Source organism: Equus przewalskii, unplaced genomic scaffold, assembly GCF_037783145.1.
Source record: "Equus przewalskii isolate Varuska unplaced genomic scaffold, EquPr2 ChrUn-13, whole genome shotgun sequence".
NCBI lineage: Eukaryota > Metazoa > Chordata > Mammalia > Perissodactyla > Equidae > Equus > Equus przewalskii.
The window spans coordinates 5,676,964-5,704,800 of record NW_027228750.1 but is presented as its reverse complement, the minus strand read 5'-3'; the positions used below and the strand labels follow the sequence as shown (position 1 = coordinate 5,704,800).

The 27,837-nt window shown below is 37.6% G+C and overlaps 1 protein-coding gene across 1 annotated transcript in view; it reads left to right on the top strand.

Annotated features, from left to right (window-relative positions):
* DCLRE1B (DNA cross-link repair 1B) overlaps positions 1-27,837 on the top strand; it is a 51,038-nt gene that overhangs the window by 3,123 nt on the left and 20,078 nt on the right. Inside the window, exons 3-5 of the mRNA XM_008542136.2 lie at positions 1,281-1,482; positions 4,564-4,704; positions 6,316-6,393. The gene's annotated coding sequence lies outside the window, so the exon portion shown is untranslated. The remainder of the gene's footprint in view (positions 1-1,280; positions 1,483-4,563; positions 4,705-6,315; positions 6,394-27,837) is intronic.

The window sequence follows — 27,837 nt, the reverse complement described above, 5'->3', positions numbered from 1 at the left end:
TGAGGGCTTTCTTTTTCTGCTTTAAAATGAAACCTGCAGATCACTATTTACTAAACAGATTTCACAGCTCACAAATTGGTTCGGACTGCAGATTGAAAAAATTATTTTCTATCAAATTTTGTCCTTATGCAAAATCCCAATAGAGATTCTTAGGTCTCCTTCTCCTATGTTTATCCTTTCTCGTGCCCTTCTTTACCCTAGCGTACAATATGAAGAGACCCTTTCCTTAGGGGGAAGTTTGGGAAAAAAGTGATGAGAATCTAGTATGAGCAAAACTAATGCTCTCCCACTTTCACTTCAGAGTTTTGGGGTCACCTATTGAGACTCTTCCTGGAAATGCCCTGAGGTGTATCCTGGCCTGAAATCACCTTCAGAGAATGTCGGTGTCCATGGAATGAAAATAAGTGTGGCCATGGTTCCACTCCCTGCTCTCTTTTTGCTTCCATTTGAGTTTCTCCCTTTTTGGGTCTTTCCTCAGCTCCTTTGGAGCAGAATTTCTCTGTAAAACCTTATTCCTGTTCAGCCACGGTGACCGAACAGCTTCTACTGGCTGTTGACACCTCCAGGTTGGAGCCTTTCCTCTCCTTTCCCCCAAATGTATGGAAAGGGCCTGAGACCTGGGTTCTAGTTCCAGGGTTATCAATAACAGGTCACGTGGCTTTAGTTAGGCCTTAGCCCCTTGGCACCACAACTCCTCATCTGTAAAAGGTGGAACTAGATTTAAATATATTCTGGGGTCCTTGTTGGCTCTCACATTCTAGGGCTCTTCCCATAACCTGCCCCTCCTTCTCAGAGGACTGAGACATAAAGAAAAAGAGGTGTGTTTCTATCCGGGGTCCTCTCCTTCTGACAGCAGTCTGGTTCTGAATGTGTGTGATGGATGCTAAGCACATCCCTCCCTGGGAAGTATGAGAAAACCACCACTTTGCTCCAGAGGAAGGGGATTCAGGAGTGAAGTGGCTGCTGAGGACAGGGTGGTGGGGATCTGGCTAAGGCTCTGTAGCAGCTCTCAGCTGGGATGTCACCAGGCTCCTGGTGGGTGAGGACAGGGGTCCCTGGATCCCGCACCACAGGCTGAATGTAACTTTAGGGAGATTTCACTTCTGTCTTGTGGGTCTCACTTTCCCCTTCAGCCAGTCTGATGCTTCCCCTTCAGCTCCTCCTCTGAATGGGAGCTCAGCTTGCTCCTGGCCTCTGTCACCAGGTAGCCATCCCTCCAGGCTCAGCTATCAGCAGGACCTGACAAACTCTCACATTGGATTTTTTTTTCTCTCTCTCAGATACCAAGTACTTCTGGAATTAAGAAAAAATATTACTGATTTGAAAGAAACTGCCTCATAAAAAATAGCTTCTCCACTTGATGAAAAAAATCTAAAACAGCAAATCAAGTGAAAGCCCAAACGGACCACTGGAGGGATCCTTTACAGAGAGTCAACATCACAACCACAAACAATTCTCCACAATTTTTACTCCAAAAAACAGGTGTGATGGGAGAAATCCCAGCCCTTCAGCCTCCAATTGTGCTATATCGCTAAGGGGACAAAAGCCTAGATCCACACAGTTTTGAGAGTCCATCACCAAAATCAGGAGCAACTGGAAAAAGACAACATGAGAAACTGAACGTTCTTTGCCACCAGCAGGGCTGTGCTAGGAGCAGACAGCCGTAACTGTGCAGTGGTCTTGTTGAGAATGTTTAGTCTGAATTTAATCGTGAGGTCATTATCAGACAACGGCAGAATTTAGACCGCTGAACAAGTCAACTGGCCTGTCTTTCTTCAAACAGTCAATGTTACCACAAGTAAGACGACAAAAAGGAGAAGAGATATGTTGGGATCCAAAGGACTGAAAAGATTATGTTACTATGTTTCTTTAGTCCTTTTGAGCCGAAGACGTTCCTCACCTTTTTGTGATTGCCTGCGGTGGTGGTGACATTGCCTTGTTTGTAGAGGACAGGTCAGTCGTCTGGCTCAATGGTCTACATTCTCAAGTTGTCTGACCATTTCCTCATGATTAAATTCAGGCTCACACTTTTGCCGAGAACACTTCACAGTTAACGCTGTGTGCTTCCTAGCGCAGCCCACCCGGAGACCAGAATGACCAGTTTATCCACCACCATTACTGTGAGAACATTGGTCACTTTGTTATGGAGGGGCCTAGGAGATCTGTCCATTGTAAAGACACATTTTTTTCTTTCTATAATCAGTAATTTGGGGAAAGGTACTTTGAGAGTGTGTGAATATCCTCTTCTCTAAAGATCTTTTTCTAAAACTTTTACCATCCATTCATGATCCCTGCTGTGTGTCGATTGTCATATTGGTGTTTGCACATTGGAGATCTTCCAATTTTATCATTCCTATATACATGTATTTGCTGGCCTTGTGCTGTGGAAAAGAACATTCCCTCCCCCTTCCGTATCATTAACATTTTTGTTTTGACTATCAATGTGGAATCATGGATTTTTTACATTCAAAACTATAATCCATTATAATCATGATATATTTTGGTGGATATGGCTAAAAATCAATATAAATATTCTTGTTTCTCCTGTTCATATTTATATGCTAAAGTTTCCTATGTAAATAAAATTTCCTCCGTCATCTCTTGTTTGGTGGAGCCCATCCTTAAAAGACTTCTTGTGATGGAGTCAGGACTCCCTGAGTGTTGAGTATTTAATACTCTTGTTCTACTGCCTTGATGCATGGACAGCTTGGCGGAATATAAAGTACTTGCCCACAATGGATTTTATTGAATTTTGATAAAATATTGTCTTGCTTTGTGTGTTCTATTGAGTTGTAGAAAGTAAATTGATTTTCTCTGTATTGTATGTGAATTGGGTTTTTGGGGGGTGTGGGGACAAGGCTGGAACTTCTGAGGACCTTTTTTTTCTTTTTCTTTAAAATCTATTAGTCTAAGAGGATAGGTCTTAGAGTTGACCATTCCAGTTCTAGTTCTCCCAGGTATCTATGATTTTCTCTCTGATCCTTTCTCATTATCTTTTATTCATTTCTGTTCTGTTTGATGCTATCATTTCTTAATTAATGTCTCTTACAATTTAGACAATCATGTTGCCCTCACAAACCTTCTCATTTAGCCTCTTTTTCAGAGAATTTTCTTAAATTTTTTCCTAAGGTCTGCCAATTCTAATTTCTCATTTCCTGTTTCTTGTCCACTTCTCTTTTTAGTTGCGTTTTTCTTATATGAAGTTTTGGGTACTTTTTGTATCTACAAATACTTTGTTAGGAACATTTAATTCAGATTGGAATGCCATTTGACACTTTTCCTACATTTCGTGATTGATTTTGAGGGGTGTCATATCATGAACTGAAATCTTTGACTCTATTTCTGTTTTATCTTCTGTCCCCTTGGAATACATGTCTGCTATGTGATTTTCACATTAATATGCTCAGGTTTACCTGAATAAGAAACACAAGTTCTATGTAGGAAGGAATGAGTGCTCTGAGAGACTTAATCGATTTCTTAGCTCTGGATCTCTCTCTTTGGTGCAGTTCCTCTAATAGAAGTGAGGTTGGGGATAGGCATGGTGTGTCTTCTGATTCGAGGATTCTGTTTTCTTCCAGGAAGACCTTTAATCTCTACCAGTTGCTTCATTCTTCTCTTTCCTTTCCTTTTCCTTTTTTTTTTTTTTTTTTTTGTGAGGAAGATCGGCCGTGAACTAACATCTGTTGCCAGTCTTCCTGTTTTTGCTTGTTTTTCACTTGAGGAAGATTGGCCCTGAGCTAACATCTGTGCCCATCTTCCTCTACTTTATGTGGAATGCCACACAGCATGACTTGACAAGCGGCACTAAGTCCACGCCTGGGATGGGTGCATACAAACCCCAGGCCAGCGAAGTGGAGCGCGTGAACTTAACCACTATGCCTCAGGGTCGGCCCGCTTTATTCTTTTCTTCATCACAAGGCTCCAAAACACTACCTTCATCCAGGCCTCCCCATTGGCCCTGGCAATTGCGCCTTTCCAAGAATGTCACCTCTGGTTCTCTGCACTATGGAACCCCTTCCTTTCAATTCCCCAGCAGCCAGAGCTGTAGTCCCAGGTCTCAGGCCTGCTCTGCATTTATTGCACTTTCTTTCTGTGGAGAATTTCCCTGTGTTCCGTCTGGAGCAGGTCCTCCCTGCTGTCCTCTCCTCTATGTGCATGGTCTTTGCTGACCCCTCAGCTGCTGTGTGGCTCCCAGACCTGGCTAAATGCAAACCGATTGGAGTCCCTGGTGGTTTAGGGTCAGGGTTATGAATGGTGTTTTTGACTTTTGTAAGATAATAGAAAATATTATTTTATTTGATCAGTGAACAAACGTTGCTGAGAGCTTCCTCAGTGCTTAGCTTGGTGCTAGGAGCCATGAATGCAGAGATGAATAAAATATTCCACCTTTCCCAGAGCCCTCAGTCTAGTACCCAGGAAGCGATGTGAAGTGTAGTGGTGGTGGGTCACTGGAGAAAGTAGCCAATGCTGCTTAGCTATGACTTCAGTGGTTGTCCTTGTCCCTCTTCTGTTTTTGTCCAATGCCTGCATGACCTGTCCTGGCTCAACAACCCTGGACCTCAGCCAGAAATCAGCCCCTCTGGGTACAACCAACACCTGTGCTCCATGTTGGCTCAAAGCAGTCAACACTACCAAGGTCTCCAGAGGAAACTACTGATATCAGTAGCTACTGTCTATGTCTTCGCCAGCTGGAGAAATACAGAGGCAAGTTTGATAAGTCTTACAGGTTTGTCCTTGCCACAGTGATCAATGATGATCTGTCTTCTCTCTGATAAGTTAAATGCTTTCCAGACTTCAAGAGTCTCTCCCCACATCAAAAATAATTTAAATATTGACCAAATTCCTATACATTTATAACTTGGTACTTTATCCTCAAATTTTAGATCAAATAACTAAAGTAAAAAAGGAGTAAAGCAACTTCCAAGTTTGTAGTGAGAAGGTAGGGGTGGTCTGGGACTAAAATCCTGGTTTTCTGATATTGAAGTGGTTAATAAACCCAATGACTTTTGTTCTCTTAGAAACAGAATAAACTAACCCTCCCTGTGTCACTCCCCTATTTATCCTATCAAGTTCTATAAAATATAACATCTCTGCTCATCTAGATCACGTGGATTCTAAATTAGTTGAGCTACATGAATGCATTTACTGAGCCCCTGTGGGGAAAGCATTGTGCTGATTACACTGGAGGATACATTTCTTACTCAAGAGAGCTGAAAGATGTCTGTTCCCAGCTCAGCCTGAGTTCTCTGTAAGTGAGAACATCAGTAGCAGACACAGTGGCCTCATCCTGGGGAAAGAGAAGACAATGAGGAGGAGTGATGGCAGTCCCTGGATTTATACCTCCTGAAGAGTCAGGTCAAAAAGCATCTGGAGAATCTCCTCCAGAGAATGTCCTGGCTGCCAACTATCATAGTTGAATGTCACAAATTCTTGGCATGGACCCCTGTCCTGTGTTTCATTTCACAGATCCTATTTAGATAGTAGCAAAATCAAGAGAAAAAGCAGAGGGATACACTGGAAAATACTGAATAATGTGTGGTTGGGCAATGACTCTCAAAAGAGTTCAAGATCTACTTATAAGTGAAGTCTTAGGGAATACAATGCATGGGTGGGGTTTAGTGTCATGTAGTAAGAGAAAATTTATTGCATTTGGCAGTAACCAATGACTTGTGGAGACAGCATATTCCCTGAGTGACTCAAATGATGGCCCTACATATCAAATAAGAAAGAGCGCCACTCACTTCCATTGATCTTACAGAAACAGGAGGCTCTTCATGCACTTAAATAGGCTGGAAAAATGGCTCTGCCTCTAGGACCATGGAGCAAAACAGATCTCATGGTCAGTGACACAGGAAACGGCAGAGTAAATTTTATGACATTGGCCACAAGATGGCCACACAGGAAAAATGTCTTGAGGTTTTTAGAGCTGCAAATGAGTTGGCTCAGAAGAACATTACATCTTAGAAAAATATGTTTAGCAAAATTTTGGACTCCATGGACCCTAAATATTTAGCCCATGATCAGCAATCATTCTGTACATAATTTATGCTGTATTGTCTTGGACCAATGGTGACATTTCTAAAGAAGGTCAGGAATCTGCACATCAGCACACACACCTGAAACAGAAAAGGTATATTTTTTCAAAAAAGCTAAAAATAATGAAGTTATTTCTTATTTTCAAATTTTAGTCTTTGACCTAACTGAAGAATTGACTACCATAGATATTAACTATTAATGATGATGACAAATATGCAGATTTAAACACAGCCTATGATGACTTTGAGGAATAACAATGTAAAATAATTGTTTTTACAGATAGCAGTCCTGTCATCCAGGGATGTCAATGGAAGTAGTGAGTGACATTACAACACCTGGACACTCAACAGAAAACAGGTAAAAGAAGGAGGGGACAGTCAGCTCAATGTGTAGAATTACATCTAATATACACAACTATCATTTGATGATAACAAACCAATGGGAATAAATATATGTTTATTTATTGGGTCCTGTCAAATGGGCAGAGCTTTGGGAAACAAAAGATTGGACGGTACAAAGAAAGTCAGTTGTGTCCTTGCCTTTAGAAAACCATTAGACAGACATAAAGAAAACACATTTAAAGCTGTTTGTAAGCCTTATTTTAGCCCATCAAGAGTAAACTTTAGCAGAGACACATAATGACAAATGGATGCTATGGCTCTGAGTGTCACACAACCAAACCCACTCAGCCTGCCACTATTAATTATTTCAATGCTCTTGGTGTCATTTTTATAATAGATCACATGAGAAATAAGACTAGTCAGAACTTGGCACAAACTCAGGATATTCAATGGATATATCATTGCATACCATTCAAAAGCTTCTGACTACATAATGCTGGAATAGATTATTGAAAATTAAACTTAAAAATAAAGGAGAAGATTAGCTCCTACATCTTTCAACTGGTATTGCAGCCGAACACAAGGATAAATTGGCAGCCTCACCAACTGAAAGGTTACTCTTAAGAAAAACTTACTGAAGAGCATATGAAACCTCTCACATTCATTGGTCCACAAAAGCCCTCCTACAAACACTACCCAGCCACAGGACTTGATTGGGTTTCAATCTTCTTCCTTGGACAGATAATAAAGCCCCAATTAAATTGAAGAAGATTCTTCTCACCCGGCAAATATACAAGTCCCCAAAGCTGTGGTCACTGCCAGATCTATCTTGAATCTGAAAAGCATTTATTCCTACCAGGTTACAAGGTCAATATACAAAAACCCATTTTATGTCGATAAAATTTCAATGCACAATTGGAATGTGGAAAATGATAGCATCAAACAAATAAAAGTAAAAAATATTGTTGAAAGAAATTAATGAAGACCTAAAAAATGGAGATAAATTCCTTGTTCATGAGTCAGACTCACTATTTTTTTGTTGTTGTTGAGGAAGATTTGCCCTGAGCTAACAGCTGTTGCCAATCTTCCTCTGTTTCCCATGTGAGTCACCATCACAGCATGACCACTGATAAATGAGTGGTGCAGGTCCACGCCCAGGAGCCAAACTAGGGTCACCAAAGCAGAGTGCACCAAACTTAACCACTAGGCCACTGGGGCTGGCTGGGACTCACTATTTTTGAGAATTCAATTTTCCCCAATTTACCTACAGATTTGATGCAATTCAACTCAAAATCTCAGTCAGCATCTTTGGTAGAAAGTGGCCGGCTGATTCTAAAATGAATATGAAAATGCAAAAGACCTAACATACTCAAAACACTTTAAAATAAAGAACAAAGCTGGAGGGATAGCCCTACCTGATTTCAGGAACTATTATAAAGTTATAGTAATCAAATCAATATGATATAGGTGTAATGATAAGTCAATAGACCGATGAAACAGAATAAAGAGCCCCAAAATAAACTAATACCTGTAAAGAGACTGATTTTTGACAAATGCAAAGGAGAAAAGACAATCTTTTCAACAAATGGTGAAGGATGATCTTTTCAACCTTTTCAACTAATAAATATCTATATCTGTATGAAAAATAGTTAAGTAAATAAACAGAATCCATCTCATGCCATATATAAAAATTAACTCAAAATAGATCATAGATCTAAATGTAAACCTTAAAACTGTAAAACTTCTAGAAGAAAACATAGAGGAAAATACTTGTGACTTTAGGTTAGACAAAGATTTCTTAGATTGATACCAAAAATATAAACAATAAAATAATACATTGATAAATTGTACTTCATAAAAATTGAAAACTTTTGTTCTTCAAAAGACATTGGTAAGAGAATGAAAATTCAAACCACAGTTAATAGAAAATATTTTTAAATCACATATCTGATAGAGGACTTACACCTAGACTGTACAGAAACTCTTAAAACTGAATAATAAGAAGAAAAACAAATCAATTTTAAATTGGATAAAAGATTTTTATAGATACTTAAGCAAACAAGATATAGGGAAGGCACACAAAAACATGAGAAGATGTCAAAATCATCAGTCATCAGGCAAATGTAAATTTAAACCACAATGCGATAGCTCTGCATATCAATTAAAATGGTTAAAACTGCTTGAGTGATGTCAGCATCATGGCAGAGTGAGCTCTTCCCTTAGACTCTCGCCCCTAACATACAATGAAAAGGACATTCATAAACCAACAGAGGACACTCACACAACACAATAGACATCTGAGAGGCCCATGTAGCCATATGTCTGAAGGTGGTGGTGCTTGGCCCTCCAGAAGGCAACGGAAGGAGGTAAGAAGATATCCTCTTCCTCCTCCAATGGCAGTGACCTAGGGTGTGAGACTGTGCTCAGCCTTGAGAGGAGAGGGGGAGGGAGAAGGCCTCTGCAGGAATGCCTTCACTCTCCAAGTTCCCTCACAGCACATAGGAAAGCTCCACACCAAGGAGACAAAGCAATTGTGGGCGTGTATTCATGAAGCCAAGCAGCCCAGGAGGGTAGATAGTGAGGGCAAAGCAGGAGTGCCCCTGGGATCACACATGAAAGAAAATGACCCTCCACTAGCCTGGCTCACTGGTTCTGTGGGTCAGCCAGAGCAAGGAACCCCTGCCAGAGCATGGTTGCATACAGTATGTAAAGCAAGGGTGGTGAGCAGGCAAATGGAGACAGGCTCTGTCAACATAGCTACCAAAGGTCAGGCACAGCTGCCAGGGATTGCAGCAGGCTCAGAATACACAGCTCCTGCCCCATGCCCCAGTGATGGTAGGTGGAATGGGTGACCAGATACTTCAACTATGCGAAGGCACAAATCCACCTCCATCAAATAGTATGAAGAGGTATATTAATACTCCAGACCAGAAGGAAAATGAAAAGCACCCAGAAATCAATCCTGAAGGCACAGAAATTTACAATCTAAATGACAGAGAATTCAAAATAGCTATCACTTAAAAACTCAATGAGTTACAAGAAAATTCAGAAAGACTGTTCAATGAAATCAAGAATAAAATTAAAGAATAGAAGTAATTCTTCACAAAAGAGATTGAAACTATAAAAAACAAACAATCAGAAATGTTGGAGATGAAAAACACGATGATATAAAGAAAAAATCTAAATCCTTGAATGACAGAGCTGATACTATGGAGGACAGAATTAGCAATTTAGAGGACAGAAATATAGAAATGATTCAGATGGAAGAGGAGAGAAAACTGAGACTAAAAAGAAATGAAGAATTTCTCTGAGAAATATCTGACTCAATTAGAAAGTGTAACAAGAGGATTATAGGTATTCCAGAGGGAAAAGTGAGGAAGAAAGGAGCAGAGAGCTTGTTCAAAGAAATAGTAGCTGAAAACTTCCCAAACCTGGGGAAGAAGCTGGAGTTACAAGTAAAAGAAGCTAATAGAACTCCTAAGTATATCAAAGTGAAAGGACCTTCTCCAAGGCAGACATTAGTAAATCTGGCAAAAGTAAATGACAAAGAAAAAATACTAAGGGCAGCAAGGCAGGAGGTAATAACCTACCAAGGGACTCTAATTAAGCTTTCAGTGGATTTCTCAGCAGAAACCTTACAGCCTAGGAGACAGTGGAATGATATATTCAAAATTCTGAAAGACAAAAATTTTCAGCCAAGAACACTCTATCCAGTGGTAATATCCTTCAGATATGATGGACAAATGAAAACTTTTCCAGATAAACAAAAGCTGAGGGAGCTCATTGCCATAAGACCCCTCCTACAAGAAATGATCAAGAAGACCCTCATACCTGAAAAAGAAAAAAAAAAAAAAGAAAGAAAGGGTTTACAAAGGCTTGACCAAGGAGATAGATAGACAGACAAAATCAGAAAATTGCAGCTCTCCATCAGAACAGGTTAGCAAACACTTAATTATAACATTACAGATAAAGGGAAGGAAAACATAAAAAATAAATATAATCACTGCATTTTAACCACAAACTCACAACATAAAATGGAATAGGTTGTGACAACAATAAATTAGACAGGGAAGAGGAAACAGATGGAAACTGCTTAGACTAAGGAAATAAGAGACTATCAGAAAATGGACTATCCTATTTATGAGATCTTTTATACAAACCTCATGGTAACCACTAAACAAAAAATCAGAACAGAGACACAAATGATAAATAAAGAGAAAACCATCATAGAGAACCAGCAAACTAAACTGGCAGTCTGAAATACACAGGATGAAAAACAATAGAAATACAGAACAACTGGAAAACACGTGATAAAATGACAGCATTAAGCCCTCATATATCAGTAATCACTCTAAATGTGAATGGATTAAATTCTCCAATTAAAAGACACAGAGTGGCTGGATGAATTAAAAAACAAGACCCAACAATATGCTCCCTCCAGGAAACATATCTCAGCTCTGAAGACAAACACAGGCTCAAAGTGAAGGGATGGAAGATGATATTCCAAGCTAAAGGCAAAAAAAGAAAGAGAAAATAGGTGTTGCCATACTTATATCAGACAAAGTAGACTTCAAGATAAAAAAAGCAATGAGAGACAAAGAGGGGCAGTATATAATGATAAAAGGGAGACTCCACCAAGAAGACATAACACTTATAAATATATATGCACCTAACACAGGAGCACCAAAGTACATAAAGCAACTATTAATAGACCTAAAAGGAGACATTAATAGCAACACAAAACTAGTAGGGGACCTTAACATCCCACTTACATCAATGGATAGATCATACAGACAGAAAGTCAACAAGGAAATAGTGTAATTAAACAAAAAACTAGACCAGATGGACTTAATAGATATATAGATGGAACACTCCATCCAAAAACAGCAGAATACACATTCTTCTCACGTGCAAACAGAAAATTCTCAAAGATAGACCATATGTTGAGCAACAAGTCAAGCCTCAATAAATTTAATAAGATTGAAACCATATAAAATATCTTTTCGTACCATAATGCTGTGAAACTAGAAATCAACCACAAGAAAAAAGCTGGGAAAGTGACAAATACATGGAGACTAAAAAACACACTACTGAACAACCAATGGACCATTGAAGAAATTAAAGGAGGAATCAAAAAATATTTGGAGACAAATGAAAAGAAAATACACCATACCAACTCATGTGGGATGCAGCAAAAGGAGTCCTAAGAGGGAAATTCATAGCAATACAGGCCCACCTTAAAAAACAAGAAAAATCTCAAATAAGCAACTTAAACGACACCTAACAGAATTAGAAAAAGAAGAACAAACAAAACCCAAAGTCAACAGAATGACAGAAATAATAAAAATCAGAGCAGAAATAAATGAAATTGAAACAAACCAAAAAAACAGTAGAAAGGATCAATGAAATGAAGAGCTGGTTTTTTGAGAAGATAAACAAAATTGACAAACCCTTCGCCAGACTCACTAAGAAAAAAAGAGAGAAGGCTCAAATAAATAAAATTAGAAAGTGAAAGAGGAGAAATTACAGTCGATACCACAGAAATACAAAGGATTACAAGAGAATACTATGAAAAACTACATGCCAACAAATTGGACCGTCTAGAAGAAATGGATACACTCTTGGACTCATACAACCGCCCAAAACTGAATCAAAAAGAAATAGAGAATCTGAATAGACCAATCACAAGTAATAAAAAAAACAGTAATCAAAAACCTCACAAAAAATAATAGTCCAGGACGAGATGGCTTCTCAGGAGAATTCTACCAAACATTAAAAGAAGATTTAATACCTATCCTTCTCAAACCATTCCAAAAACGTGAAGAAGATAGAACACTTACTAACATATTTTACAAGGCCAACATCGCCCTGATCCCAAAGCTAGACAAGGACAGCACAAAGAAGGAAAATTACAGGCCAATATTGCTGATGAAATAGATGCAAAAATCCTTAACAAAATATTGGCAAACCAAATACACCAATACATTGAAAGAATCATACACCATGATCAAGTGGGATTTATACCAAGGATGCAGGGATGGTTCAACATCCACAAATCAATCAATGTGATACACTACATTAACAAAATGAGGAATAAAAACCACTTGATCATCTCAATAGATGCAGAGAAAGCATTTGACAAGATCAAACATCCATTTATGATAAAAACTCTCAATAAAACAGGTATAGAAAGAAACTACCTCAAAATAATAAAGGTCATATATGACAAACTCACAGCCAATATCATACTCAACGGGGAAAAACTGAAAGCTATCCCTCTGCGAACAGGAACAAGACATGGGTTTCCATTCTCACCACTCTTATTCAACATAGTACTGGAGATTTTGGCCAGAGCGATTATGCAAGACAAAGAAATACAAGGTATCCAAATTGGCAATGAAGGAGTGAAACTCTCACTGTTTGCATACATGATTTCATATATAGAAAACCCTAAAGAATCCATTGGAAAACTATTAGAAATAATCAACAACTACAGCAAAGTTGCAGGATACAAAGTCAACTTACAAAAATCAGTTGCAATACTGTACTCTAATAATGCACTAACAGAAAGAGAACCCAAGAATACAATCCCATTTACAATCGCAACAAAAGGAATAAAATATCAAGGAAGAAATTTAACCAAGGAGGTGAAAGACCTATACAATGAAAACTCTAAGACCTTATTGAAAGAAATCAATGATGACGTAAAGAAATGGAAAGATATTCCATGCACATGGACTGGAAGAATTGACATAGTTAAAATGTCCATACTACCTAAAGCAATCTACAGATTCAATGCAATCCCAATGACATACTTCATGGAAATAGAACAAAGAATCCTAAAATTCATATGGGGCATCAAAAAACCCCAAATAGCCAAAGCAATCCTGAGAAAAAATAACAAAGCTGGAAGCATCACAATCTCTGACTTCAAAATATGTTACAAAGCTATAGTAATCAAAACAGCATGGTACTGGTACAAAAACAGAAACAGATGAATGGAACAGAATTGAAAGCCCAGAAACAAAACCACACATCTACGGACAGCTAATCTTCGATAAAGGAGCTAAGAACATACAATGGAGATAGGAAAGTCTCTTCAGTAAATGGTGCTGGGAAAAACCGGACAGGCACATGCAAAAGAATGAAAGTAGACAATTATCTTTTGCCATACACAAAAATTAACTCAAAATGGATTAAAGACTTGAAAATAAAACTCCTAGAGGAAAATATAGGCAGTACCCTCTCTGACACTGGTCTTAGAAGGATCTTTTCAAAAACCATGTCTACTTGGGCAAGGGAAACAAAAGCAAAAATAAACAAATGGGATCAGACTAAAGAACTTCTGCAAGGCAAAAGAAACCAGGAACAAAATGAAAAGACAACCCACCAAATGGGAGAAAATATTTGCAGGTCACATATCCGACAAGGGGTTAATCTCCAAAATATATAAAAAACACACAACTCAACAAAAAAAATCCCAAACAATCCAATCAAAAAATAGGCAGAGTGTGTGAACAGACATTTTCCTAAAGAAGACATACAGAAGGCCAATAGGCACATGAAAAGATACTCAATGTCACTAATCATCAGACAAATGCAAATTGAAACTACATTGAGATATTACCTTGCACTCATTAGAATGGCTACAGTCACCAACACAAAAAATAACAAATGCTGAAGAAGATGTGGAGAAAAGGGAACCCTCATACACTGCTGGTGGGAATGCTAACTGCTGCAGCCACTGTGGGAAACAGTATGGAGATTTGTCAAAAAATTAAAAATAGAAATACCTTATGACCCAGCCATCCCACTACTGGGTATTTACCAAAGAACATGAAATCAATAATTCAAAGAGACTTATGCACCCCTATGTTCATTGCAGCATGATTCACAATAGCCAACATTAGTTGAGTTGGAAGTAACTCAAGTGCCCACTTATCGATGAATAAAGAAGATGTGGTATATATATATATATATACAATGGAATACTACTCAGCCATATAAAAAGACAAAATCGTCCCATTTGCAACAACATGGATGGACCCTGAGGGTATTATGTTAAGCAAAATAAACCAGAGAAAGACAAACATCATATGATTTCACTCATATGTGGAAGATAAACAAGCCCATGGACAAAGAGAACAGATTAGTGATTACCAGAGGGGAAGGGAGTTGGGGATGGGCATAAGGGGTAAAGGGGCACATACATGGTGATGGACAAATAATAGTGTACATGTGAAATTACACAATGTCATAAACTATTATGACCTCAATTTAAAAAAAAAAAAGGCTAACACTAAAAACTGTCTACTCCAAGTGTTGTCAAGGACATGTAGTGTATTAATTTCCCAGGGTGGCCATAACAAATTACCACAAATTTAAAACAACAGAAATTTAATCTCACACAGTTTGGAGCCTAAAAGTCTGAAATCAAGGTGTTGGCAGGGCCATACTCCTTCTGAAGGCTCTTGGGTAGTTTTCTTTGCCTCTTCCTAGATTCTGGCGGCTCTACATGCAGGAACTAGAACACTCATACACTGATGATGGGAATGCGAAATTGTATAACCACTTTAGAAAGCAGTTTGACAAGTTCTCAGAAAGTTAAACACATACCTATCATATGATACAGCCATTCTACTCAAATGCAAAGAAAGGATATGTCTACTAAAATCTGATCATAGAAGCTTTACTTATTTATAATTATTATTATTATTATTATTTTGCTGAGGAAGATTGTCCCTGAGCTAACATCTGTGCCAATTGTCCTCTACTTTGTATGTGAATGCCACCACAGCATGGCTTGATGAGCAGTGTGTAGGTCCATGCCCAGGATTCAAACCCATGAACCCCAGGCTGCCGAAGCAGAGCATGCGAACTTAACTGCTATGCCACTGGGCCAGCCCCAAAGCTTTATTTTTAATATCATAAAAAAAAAAAAAAACCTCAAATCCATGCAGAAGTGAATGAATAAGAGGAATTTTAGTATATCCATAGCATGGAACACTGATCAGCAATAAAAGGAATGAACTATAGATACACACAATGATATGGGTGAATCTCAAGTAATTATGCTGAGTGAAAAAAGACAAATCAAAATAATGTTAATACTATATGAAATCATTTATATTAGGCCTTGTAAAATGCAAATTAATCTATTGTGACAGAAATCAAATCAGTGGTTGCCTGGAGTGTGGAAAGGGTGCAAAGGAGGAATTACAAGAGACACAAAGAAAGTTTTGGAGGTAGTAAATCCACTATCTCTATTGGAAGATATATAAATACATGTCAAAACTTATTAAATTGTATTTTTTAATTACTCACAATCTATTGGATGTAAATTATACCTCAATATAGCAGTTAAAACGGTTTAAATGAAAGAAAATTACTTTTCATAACCTAAAATTCAATGAATATTTATTTGATATTTGTATATATTGTGAAATGATCACAGTAACTCTAGTTAACACGTCACCATATGTAGTTACAAAGTTTCTTTTCTTCTGATGACACCTTTTTTTCCTGAGGTAACGTTGTTTTAAAACATTATATAAATTTCATGAATACATTATATTTCAGCTTCTGTATATACTACATTGTGTTTACCACCAAAATTCTAGTTTCCATCTGTCACCATAAAAATGTGCCCCTTTATCCCTTTTGCCTTCCCTTGACTCCCCTCTCCCCTCTGGTAACCGCCAATCTTTTCTCTGTATCTATGTGTTTTGTTTGTTATTGTTTTTATCTTCCACATATGAGTGAAATCATACGACATATGTCTTTCTCTGTCTGATTTATTTTGCTTAGCATAATACCCATGGTCCATCCATGTTGTCACAAATGGCAAGATTTCATCTTTTTTATGGCTGAGTAGTATTCCATCATATATATAAATATCTCACATCTTTATTTATTTGCGGTAACATTGTTTTATAACATTATATAAACTTCAGGTATATATCATTACATTTCGATTTCTGTGTAGATTACATCATGTTCACCACCCAAAGACTAATTACAATCCATCACCACACACAGGTGCCTAATCACCCATTTCACCCTCCTCCCTCCCCCCTTCCCATCTGGTAACCACCAATCCAATCTCTTTTTCCATGTGTTTGTTGTTGTTGTTATCTTCTGAGTGAGATCATATGATATTTGACTTTCTCCCTCTGACTTATTTTACTTAGCACGATATCCTCACGATCCATCCATATTGTCACAAATGGCTGGATTTCATCATTTCTTATGGCTGAGTAGTATTCCATTGTGTATATATACCACATCTTCTTTATCCATTCTTCCCTTGATAGGCACCTAGGTGGCTTCCAAGTCCTGGCTATTGTGAATATTGCTGCGATGAACATAGGGGTGCATGTATCTCTATGCATTTGTATTTTCATGTTCTTTGGATAAATACCCAACAGTGGAATAGCTGGATCATATTGTAGTTCTATTCTTAATTTTTTGAGGAATCTCCATACTGTTTTCCATAATGGCTGCACCAGTTTGCACTCCCACCAGTAGTGTATGAGGGTTCTCTTCTCTCTACTTCTTCTCCAACACTTATTGTTTCTTGTGTTGTTAATTATAGCCATTCTGACAGGAGTGAGGTGATATCTCATTGTAGTTTTGATTTGCATTTGCCTTATAGTTAATGATGTTGAACATCTTTTCATGTGCCTGTTGGCCATCTGTATATCTTTGGAGAAATATCTGTTCAGATCTTTTGCCCATTTTTTAATTAGGTTGTTAGTTTTTTTGTTGTTGAGATGTATGAGTTCTTTGTATATTTTGGATATTAACCCCTTATCAGATATATATATTAACCCCTTATCAGATATATGGTTTGCAAATATCTTCTCCCAGTTGTTAGGTTGTCTTTCGTTTCATTGATGGTTTCCTTTGCTGATATCACATCTTCTGTATCCATTCATTTTTTGATGGGCACTTAGGTTATTTTCAAATCTTGGATGCTTAAATAGTGCTGCAATGAACATAGGGATGCATATATCTTTTTGAATTAGTGTTTTTATGTTCTTTAGATAAATACCCAGAAGTAGAATAGCTGGATCATATGGTAGTTCTATTTTTAATTTTTTGAGGGATCTCCATAGTGTTTTTCATAGTGGCTGCACCAATTTTCATTTCCACCAGCAGTCTACAAGGGTTCCCTTTTTTCCACATTCTCTCCAACGCTTATTATTTCTTGTCTTTTCTATAACAGCCATTCTGACGGACATGAGGTGATATCTCATTGAGGTTTTGATTTGCATTTCTTTAATAATTAGTGATGTTGAACAACTTTTCACGTGCCTGGTGGCCATTTGTATATCTTCTTTGGAAAGATGTCTGTTCAGATCCTCTGCACATTTTCAATTTGGGTCGTTTGTTTTTTTGTTATTGAGTTGTATGAGTTCTTTATATGTTTTGGATATTAACCCCTTATTGGATATATGTATTGCAAATATCTTCTCCCAAATGGTAGATTATCTTTTCATTTTGTTGATGGTTTCCTTTGCTGTGCAGAGCTTTTTGGTTTGATGTAGTCCCATTTGTTTATTTTTCTTTAGTTTCTCTTGCCTGAGGAGACATATCCAAAAAGATATTGCTAAGACTGATGTCCAAGGCCATACTGCCTATGTTTTCTTCTAGGAGTTTTACGGTTTCAGGTCTTACATTCAAGTCTTTAATTCATTTTGAGTTAATTTTTGTGTATGATATAAGATAGTGGTCTACTTTCATTCTTTTGCATGTTGCTGTCCAGTTTTCCCAACATCATTTATTGAGGCAACTTTCCTGTCTCCATTGTATGTTCTTTGTAAAAAATTAGCTGTCCATAAATGTATGAGCTTATTTCTGGGCTCTCAACTCTATTCCATTGATCTGTGTGTCTGTTTTTCTGCCACTACCATGCGGTTTTGATTACTATATCTTTGAAGTATATTTTGTAATCAGGGAGTGATTTCAAACCTTCAGCTTTGTTCTTTTTTCTCAGGATTGCTTTGTCTATTCAGGCTCTTTCATTGCTGTGTATAAATTTTAGGATTCTTTGTTCTATTTCTTTGGTAAATGTCATTGGGATTTAGATAGGGATTGCACTTAATCTGTAGATTGCTTTAGGTAATGTGGACATTTTAACTATGTTCATTCTTCCAATCCATGAGCACAGGATATCTTTCAATTTCTTTGTATCTTCTTTGATTTCTTTCAATGTCTTATAGTTTTCAGCATACAGTTCTTTCATCTCCTTGGTTAAATTTATTCCTAGGTCTTTTATTCTTTTTGCTGCAATTGTTAATGGGATTGTATTCTTATTTCCCTCTCTGCTAGTTCATTGTTAGTGTTTGCAACTGATTATTGTATGTTGATTTTGTACCCTGAAACTTTACTTTATTCGTTTACTATTTCTAATCGTTTTTTTGGTGGATTCTTCCTGGTTTTCTATGTATAAAACCATGTCATCTGCAAATAGTGACAATTTCACTTCTTCCTTTCCAATTATTTCTTTTTCTTGCCTGATTGCTCTGGCTAGGACTTCCATCACTATGTTGAATTAAGGGAGTGGTGAGAGTGGGCATCCTTGTCTTGTTCCTGTTCTTAGAAAGGTAACTTTCAGTTATTCACCATTGAGTATGATGTTAGCTGTGGGTTTGTCATGCATGGCCTTTATTATGTTGAGGTACTTTTCTTCCATACCCATTTTATTCAGAGTTTTTATCATAAATGGATGCTGTATATTGTCAATGCTTCCTCTGCCTCTATTGAGATGATCAAGTGATGTTTATTCTTCATTTTGTTAACGTGGTGTATCATTTTGATTGATTTGTGGATGTTGAAACACCCTTGCATCCCTGGAATAAATCTCACTTGATCGTGGTTTACGATCCTTTTAATATACTGTTGTATTTGATTTGCTGATATTTTGCCGAGGATTTTTGCAGCTACGTTCATCAGTGATATTGGTCTGTAATTTTCCTTTTTTGTGTTGTTCTCATCTGGTTTTGGTACCAGGGTAATTTTGGCCTCGTAAAATAGTTAGGAAGCATCCCATCCTCTTCAATTTTTTGGAAAAGTTTGAGAAGAATAAGTATTAAATATGCTTTAAATGTTTGTTAGAATTCACCAGAGAAGCCATCTGGTCTTGGACTTTTGGTTTTTGGGAGTTTTTGATTACTGTTTCAATCTCCTTACTAGTGATCAGTCTTTTAAGATTCTCTATTTCTTCTTCAGTTTTGGAAGGTTGTATAATTCTAAGAATTTATCCATTTCTTCTAGGTTATCTAATTTGTTGGTGTGTAGCTTTTCATAGTATTCCCTTACAATCGTTTATATTTCTGTGGTATCTGTTGTAACTTCTCCTCTTTCATTTCTATTTATTCTTTTTCCCTAATGGATCTAGCTAAAGGTTTGCCAATTTTTTTTTTATCTTTTCAAAGAACCAGCTCTTAGTTTCATTGATATTTTCTATTGTCTTTTTAGTGTCTATTTCATTTATTTCCACTCTGATTTTTTTTTTTAAGATTTTATTTTTTCCTTTTTCTCCCCAAAGCTCCCCGGTACTTAGTTGTATATTCTTCGTTGTGGCATGTGGGATGCTGCCTCAGCATGGTTTGATGAGCAGTGCCATGTCTGCACCCAGGAATCAAACCAACGAAACACTGGGCTGCCTGCAGCTGAGCACACGAACTTAACCACTTGGCCATGGGACCAGCTCCACCACTCTGATTTTTATTATTTCCTTTCTTCTACTGACTTTGGGCTTCGTTTGTTCTTTTTCTGGTTCCTTTTGGTGTAATGTTAGACTGTTTGAGATTTTTCTTGTTTCTTCAGCTAGGCCTGTATTGCTATAAACTTCCTTCTTAGTATCACTTTTGCTGCATCCCATAGGTTTCAGTATGTTGTATTTTCATTTTCATTTGTCACCAGGTATTTTTTGATTTATCCTTTGATTTCTTCATTCATCCAACAGTTTCTCAGTAGCAGGTTGTCTTGTCTCCACATATTTGAGACTTTTCCAGCCTTCTTCTTGTAGTTGATTTCTAGTTTCATACCATTGTGGTCAGAAAAAAAACTTCATATGACTTCAATCTTCTTAAATTTATTGAGATTTGTTTCTCAACATATGGTCTATCTTTAAGAACATTCCATGTGCACTTGAGAAGAATGTGTATTCTGCTGCTTTTGGATGGAATGTTCTATATATATCTATTAAGTCCATCTGGTCTAATGTTTCATTTAAGGCCAATGGTTCCTGTTGACTTTCTGTCTGGATAATCTATCCATTGATCTAAGTAGAGTACTAAAGTCCCCTACTCTTATCGTATTGTCAGTTTCTCCCTTTAGGTCTGTTAATAATTGCGTTATATATTTTGGTACTCTTATGTTAGGTGTATATGTATTAATAAATGTTATGTCTTCTACATGGATTGTCCCCTTTTTCATTATACAATGTCCATCTTTGTCTCTTGTTATCTTTTTTGGCTTGAAGTCTATTTTATCTGATATAAGTATAGCTATACCCACTTTCTTTTGGTTGTCATTTGCTTGGAGTATCATCTTCCATCCCTTCACTTTAAGCCTATGTTTGTTTTTAGAGCTGAGATAGGCCTCCTGGAAGCAGCATCTAGTTGAGTCTTGTTTTCTAGTCCATCCAGCCACTCTGTCTTTTGATTGGTGAATTCAATCCATTTAAATTTAAGGTGATTATTGATATATGAGGACTTAATATTGCCATTTTATCTTTTGTTTTCTGGTTGGTCTATATTTCCATTGTTTCTTTTTGTTGTATTTCTGTCTGCCATTTCAGTTTGGTGGTTTTCTGTGATGTTTTTCTCTGTTTCCTCTTTTTTATGTTTCATGTGTCTGCTCTGAATTTTTGTTCTGTGGTTACCATAAAGTTTGTATAAAAGGTCTCATAGATAAGATAGCCCTTTTTCTGCCGATAGTATCTTATCTTCATTTACCTATGCAGGTTCCATCTTTCCCCTTTTCCCCTTCTATGTTTTGTTGTCACAAATTGACCCTTTTTGTATTGTGAGTTCATTACCAAATTGAAGTGGTTATATTCATTTTTAATGCTTCCCTCCCTTTAACCTTTGTTATAATTGTTTACTAATCTATTCTGATATCAGAGTTGCAATGTTCTGATTCTGCGTATTTATCACCTGGCTCAAAGCTTTGTATACCTTTGCATTTTCATTTCAGGTAGAAGACCTTTCAACATTTCTTGTAAGGCAGGTCTACTGGTGATGAACTCCCTCAGCTTTTGTTTGGAAAAGACTTTATTTCTCCTTCATATCCGAAAAATAACTTTGCTAGATAGAGTATTCTTGGCTGGCAGTTTTTATCTTTCAATATTTTGAATATATCATTGCACTCTCTCCTGGCCTGCAGAGTTTCTGCTGAGAAATCTGCTGACACCCTAATGGGGGTTCCCTTGTAGGTTATTGGTTTTTTTCTCCCTGGCTGCCTTTAATATTCTTTCTTTGTCATTGACTTTTGAGAGTTTTATCATCATGCATCTTGGAGGTCTTTTTGTGTTGAGATAACTGAGTGTTCTATTAGCTTCATGGATTTGTATATCCAGTTCTTTCCAAAGGTTTGGGAAGTTCTTGGCTGTTTTTTCTTTAAATAAGGTCTCTGTTCCCTTCTCTCTCTCCTCCTTCTGGGATACCCATTATCTTTACGTTTCCCTTTCTAATGGAGTCAGATAATACTTGTAGAATTTCCACATTAAAAAAAAATCTTAGTCTCTCCCCTCTTCTACCTGCGTCATTTTTAGTTTTCTATCTTTGAGCTTGTTAATTCTCTCTTCCATATGGTCTGCTCTATTTTCAGTGCTTTCTAATGCATTCTTCTTCTCATTTATCGAGTTTTTAAGCCCCAGAATTTCTATTTGGTGCTTTTTTAGAGTTTCAATCTCTTTGGGAATGTATTTCTTCTGTTCATTGATTTTATTCCTGAGCTCAATGAACTGCCTTTCGGAGTTTTTTTTGTAGCTTGTTGAGTTTCTTCATGACAGCTATTTCAATTTTTTTTTTTTATCAGTTAGATCACAATCTTCCATGACTTTATGTTTGGTGTCTGGAGAATCATTATTTTCTTTTTGTGATGCCGTGTTACCATGGCTTTTTCTGGTGCTTGCTGAGTTATTCCCCTGCCATCACATTTGTCATAGCAAGTGCTTCTCTTACTTAGGTATAGCTTTGTTTGTTTTGATTCAAACTTTTTAAGTGGTTGGAGATTAGAGACCTTTCTTTTGTTTTTTAATAGGTGGCACTATAGCCCTAATTTTTGGTTTCTCTTACCTGAGCTGTCTCTGGCTATGTTTGAGGATCTCCACATTCCACCCTCCAATGCTTCTATTTGGGGTGTCGCTGGTACTCTCATCATCACTGCTTGCACCTCTGGGGGAGGGGGCCACTGAGGCCTTGCTGTTGCTGCAGTTGCTGCAGTTGCTGATATTGTTGCCAGGAGTACAGGGATGGCCAATGCTTCCACTGCATCTGGAATCACCTGGGTCAGAAGGTCTGCCACTGTGATGATAGGAGGCAGAAGAAATGGGTGGGGTAGGAGCTGGGCTCACAGGACACTGTTTTTGTGTTGCCCATTACTTTGTGGCCACAGGGGCTGCTGAAGTTGGGATGTCAGAGTCCTGCATGCACCTCCACAGCTGCTACCAGGCTCTGAGCTGCAGCCAGGGGGCCTGGAATCATTTGATTTCACCTTCACTGCTGTTCCACTCCCCATGGCTGCAGGTGCCACCATGGCTGACTGGCTGGATTTGCACATGCATCTCCATTACTGCCTACTGGGTTCTCTGGGGCTAGAAGTGGGCAGCTGGGCAACCAGGGTCCTGGGCAATGCCTGTGCTGTTCCTGTTTTGCCTCCTCTATGTGTTCCAATCCATACACCTTTGTATGTACCAATATGTGATCTCTCCAGAATCCTGGTGTGTTGGGCAATGTAGCCTTTGTTGGGCTATGGATGTTTTACTTGCTGTAGATTGAAGAGAGACAAAGGGATCCTTTCACACAACCATGATGATGACTAAATATTCTTTTATATTTAAAAAGTCAACAATATAATTCTTCATGTTAGCAGGATAAAGGAGAAACACTATATCATCATCTCAATATATGCAGAAAAAGCATTTGACGAAAGAAAGACCTTCTCATGATTAAAACACACACACACACACACACACACACACACACACACACACACACACACAACTCCCTACTAAGAATAGAAGGCAACTGTCTTAACCTAACCCAGGGCATATATGAAAAATCTACAGATAATATAATACTCAATGGTCAAATATTGAATGCTTTTCTATTAAGACAGGGAAAATGACAAGAAAGTGTGCTGATGCTCCTTCAATTCAACATTATACTGGAGATCTTAACCAGTAAAATAAGACAATCAAATACACAAATCCATAGAGATTGGAAAGGAAGAATTTAAACTATCTTTATTCATAGAATACTTGATTGCATATTTTTAAAAGCCTAAGAAATCTACAAAAAAAGCTACTAAAACTAATAAGTTCGGCAAGATTTCAGATTATAAGATCAATATAAAAAAGATCTAATGTATTTCCATATTGTAGCAATGCATATTTGAAAAGCAAAATAAAATACAATTTCATTTAAAATAGTATCTAAAAACATAACATGAAAGGACAAATTTAACAAAATGTGTCTAAGAACAGTACATTGAAAACTACAGAACATTACTTTGAGATATTAAAGAACTAAATAAATGGAGAGATAAAACTTGTTCTGGATTGAAAGACACAATATGGCTTAGATGTCAATTCTCCCCAAATTGATCAACAGATCTAATGCACTCCCAATCAAAATTCCAGCAGAAATGGTAAACATTTCCAAGCTTATTCTAAAATTTATATGGAAATGCAAACGATCTTGAATTATCAAAGCAATTTTACAAAAGAAGAATAAAGGTGGATGAGCTATATTGCCCATATCCAGAATTACTATAAAAGTAGAGAAATCAAGATAGTGTGGTATTGGTGAAAAAAATAGCATATAATCAATGGAACAGAAGGAGAGTCCAGAAATAGACCCATATCAATATGGTCAATTGATTTTCAACAAAGGTACCAAGGCAATTCAAAGGATAAAGTTAATTATTTTCAGCAAATGGTGATAGAAAAACTACATATCCATATTAAAAAATATCAATCCATATCTCACATCATACACAGATATTACTAAGAATGGATCATAGACATAAATGTAAAAGCTACAATTGTAAAACTCCTCAAAAGAAAATATAGGAAAAGAATTTTTGCAACTTTAAGTTAGGCAATTATTTCTTAGAGAAAATATCAAATATATTTATATATGTATATAAATATATAGTAATGAAATATATTTATAAATAATTATCATATATATTTATTTACACTTATACATATATATCCCAAAAAGATATTATTAAAAGAAGATAAAGGGGGGGCTGGCCCCGTGGCCGAGCGGTTAAGTTCGCGCGCTCCGCTGCAGGCGGCCCAGTGTTTCGTTGGTTCGAATCCTGGGCGCGGACATGACACTGCTCGTCGAACCACGCTGAGGCAGCGTCCCACATGCCACAACTAGAAGAACCCACAACAAAGAATATACAACTATGTACTGGGGGGGCTTTGGGGAGAAAAAGGAAAAAATAAAATCTTTAAAAAAAAAAAAAAAAAGAAGATAAAGGGAAGCCACAGAATAGAAGAAATTATAATCTCCAACAAAGGACTTGTCTCCAGAATATATCATGAAGTCTGATAAGACAATGCAGTAAGAGAATTGGTCAAAAGACTTGAAGAAATACTTCACAAAAAAAAGATATACAAATGGCCAAAAAGCACATGAAAAGATGTTCTACCCAGTCATCAAGGAAATAAATTAATACTACAATAAGTTACAATGAGTCAATGACACTTTTTTCTTCTAAGATTTTTTTTTCCTTTTTCTCCCCAAAGCCCCCCAGTACCTAGTTGTGTATTTTTAGTTGTGGTCCCTCTAGTTGTGGCATGTGGGACACTGCCTCAGCATGGCCTGATGAGAGGTGCCATGTCCATGCCCAGGACTTGAACCAGTGAAACCCTGGGCCGCTGAAGTGGAGCATGGCAACTTAACCACTCAGCCACGGGGCCGGTCCCTAAGGATACCTTTAAAGTGTGTGTTGACTTGGTCACTGAATGTAATTATCAACAAAATTTATGCAAAAATGTTGAAGCCACTTTTATGATTCTCCACATGTGCTGGGAGTCATGACTTCCATTCAATCATAGTTCATGCTCATAAGCTTGTTATATGGCTAATGCACTGAACACCTTCTATTCTCTCTCTCTGTCTCCTTTTTTCTCTGTCTCTACTTCCCCCAAGGCAGCCACACTCTGCCCCTGAAATAGGTTAGTTTTTTCTCTCATTAATGGGTCTGTGCCTTTGCTGTGACTATACTTCTATGCCTCTCATCAAAAGCAGCTAGGATGCTGTGGTGTCTATCCTTCTTGTTGCAATCTTCAGTCCTCCCTACCCAACTAGGTTCATCAGGGAGCTGCCAGAGGTGGTAGAGCATGATGCCCCATAGGACTCACTGGATGAATGCTGTTTGACTTCTTCGGTTCTTCCTGGCCTATCTGACTCCTACTGTCCTTATAGGAGTGCCACCATCTTCTTATTTGAGGAAATGGAAGTCTGTTCTGCTCTGAATGTAGCCAATGAGTACTCCATTGTCAAGATGATAAAGCTTGAACTTGTCTCCCAGAGAGACCCTGGGGTCTATTTGTACCCAAGGCAGGCATGACAACCTCAACTTACCTCTGCAGCACGAGCATAGGCATCCGTCAGACCTCCTAACTTATCTTCAGTGCTATAAGTTTCATACCTGAATCACGTCTCTTAGATTCTATGCCTGCCAAAGGCAACTGGCATCCTTGTCTACATACTCGTCAAAGATGCAACCCAGGGTTCATTATTCTTAGCCCTTCTCTATCTCCTTTAGGTTGGCTTGTCTTCCTAAGAAGTCACCTGAAAACCAACCATAAACACCTCTACCATTACCTTGCTTGCATGTTTCCCTGAAGCAAAGCTGTGCCTTGGCAGTCCCACACCCCATGAATGGCCAAGTTTTCTGTGTAGCAGCAAATTCATTTTCATTTGAGGGTTTGTAGATGCATTCCATCTGTCCAGCCTCAGTGTATAAATTCCTCTAAACCGTCAAAAACCAGGGTATCTGATGAGAGAAAGCTAGATATTGCAGTAATTCTTTTAGAATGCAGGTAGGCCGGTTCCTCAGAATCTGTAAGAAAAAGGTACATTTAAGTGCTTGCACAGACTCAAGACAGAGGATATCGTGATGATGATCTCGTAGATAAGGTAGATTTTGCCCAATATGTCAGGACAGGAAACCAAGCCAGTCATCACAGTACAATATCTGAAGCCTCCTGAAATATTCTTCTCACTAAACCTATTTGATACTGAGGATATCTGTGTCCCTGTGCTGGTAAGGGATCTGGGATCCAATCTCTAACAGGATTAATTAGGATTTTCCAAACAGGGTTGGACTCCATCATTGTTTTACGAGATCTCAGCATTGGACACTTACTCATACCAGCCGCCTTCTTAATATAGCTACATCTAGATTTTAGGTTTGGGTCTAGAAGGAGCAATCAAACCTATCAGTCCTTCCAGGGTAGTCTGACCTGGTGAACTAATAAGAGATTCAAGCATAAAATATAAATCAGTTGTTCAAAATGGAATTTCTACCTTAGAAAACAATTAGAGCCAATCTTCTATTTTCTATTCAATTCTAAAAAAACAAATGATCATAAATTGTTTTTGGACTAGGTTAGGAATTATGTAGCTAAAGGGCCATTTTCCTTTGTCATTATCACTAGAGCTGAAACTTCAGTTTCTACTAAGCAGACTTCAGACCATTAACATTATAAGGTCCCTCAGAGATAATTCTAGGCCAACCTGCTTTCATACTCGAGCTAGCTATTGACGATTTAAGGATTCCAACAAATACTCTTACAATATACCACCAAAATAATATAAAAAAATTATTAAATACCATCCAACTTGTGTTAAATAGCTTACGCAAGGTAAGTGGCAGAACAGAAATTTAAAACCATGTCTATCTGACCTCAAATAATTAGCCTTTTCCCACAATAATAAACCACTTTCCTCATTTCAGTACTGATAGGCTTATGGGAATATGCCATCTTTGGAATCTAATCTTTGCATTATCTTATCTATCCTTTGTATTATCTTTACAACCAATGTTATAAGGCCATAGAAACAGAGTATACCCTCTCATGGGCAATGTGTGGTAAATTTTCCCCCTTTGTTTATTTCTCTTCAGGCCTTCAATGTAGCACCCTCCCAAACCATCCCTTCCCGCTCAGCCTACACACCCTTCACTCTTACAGTTCAAATAT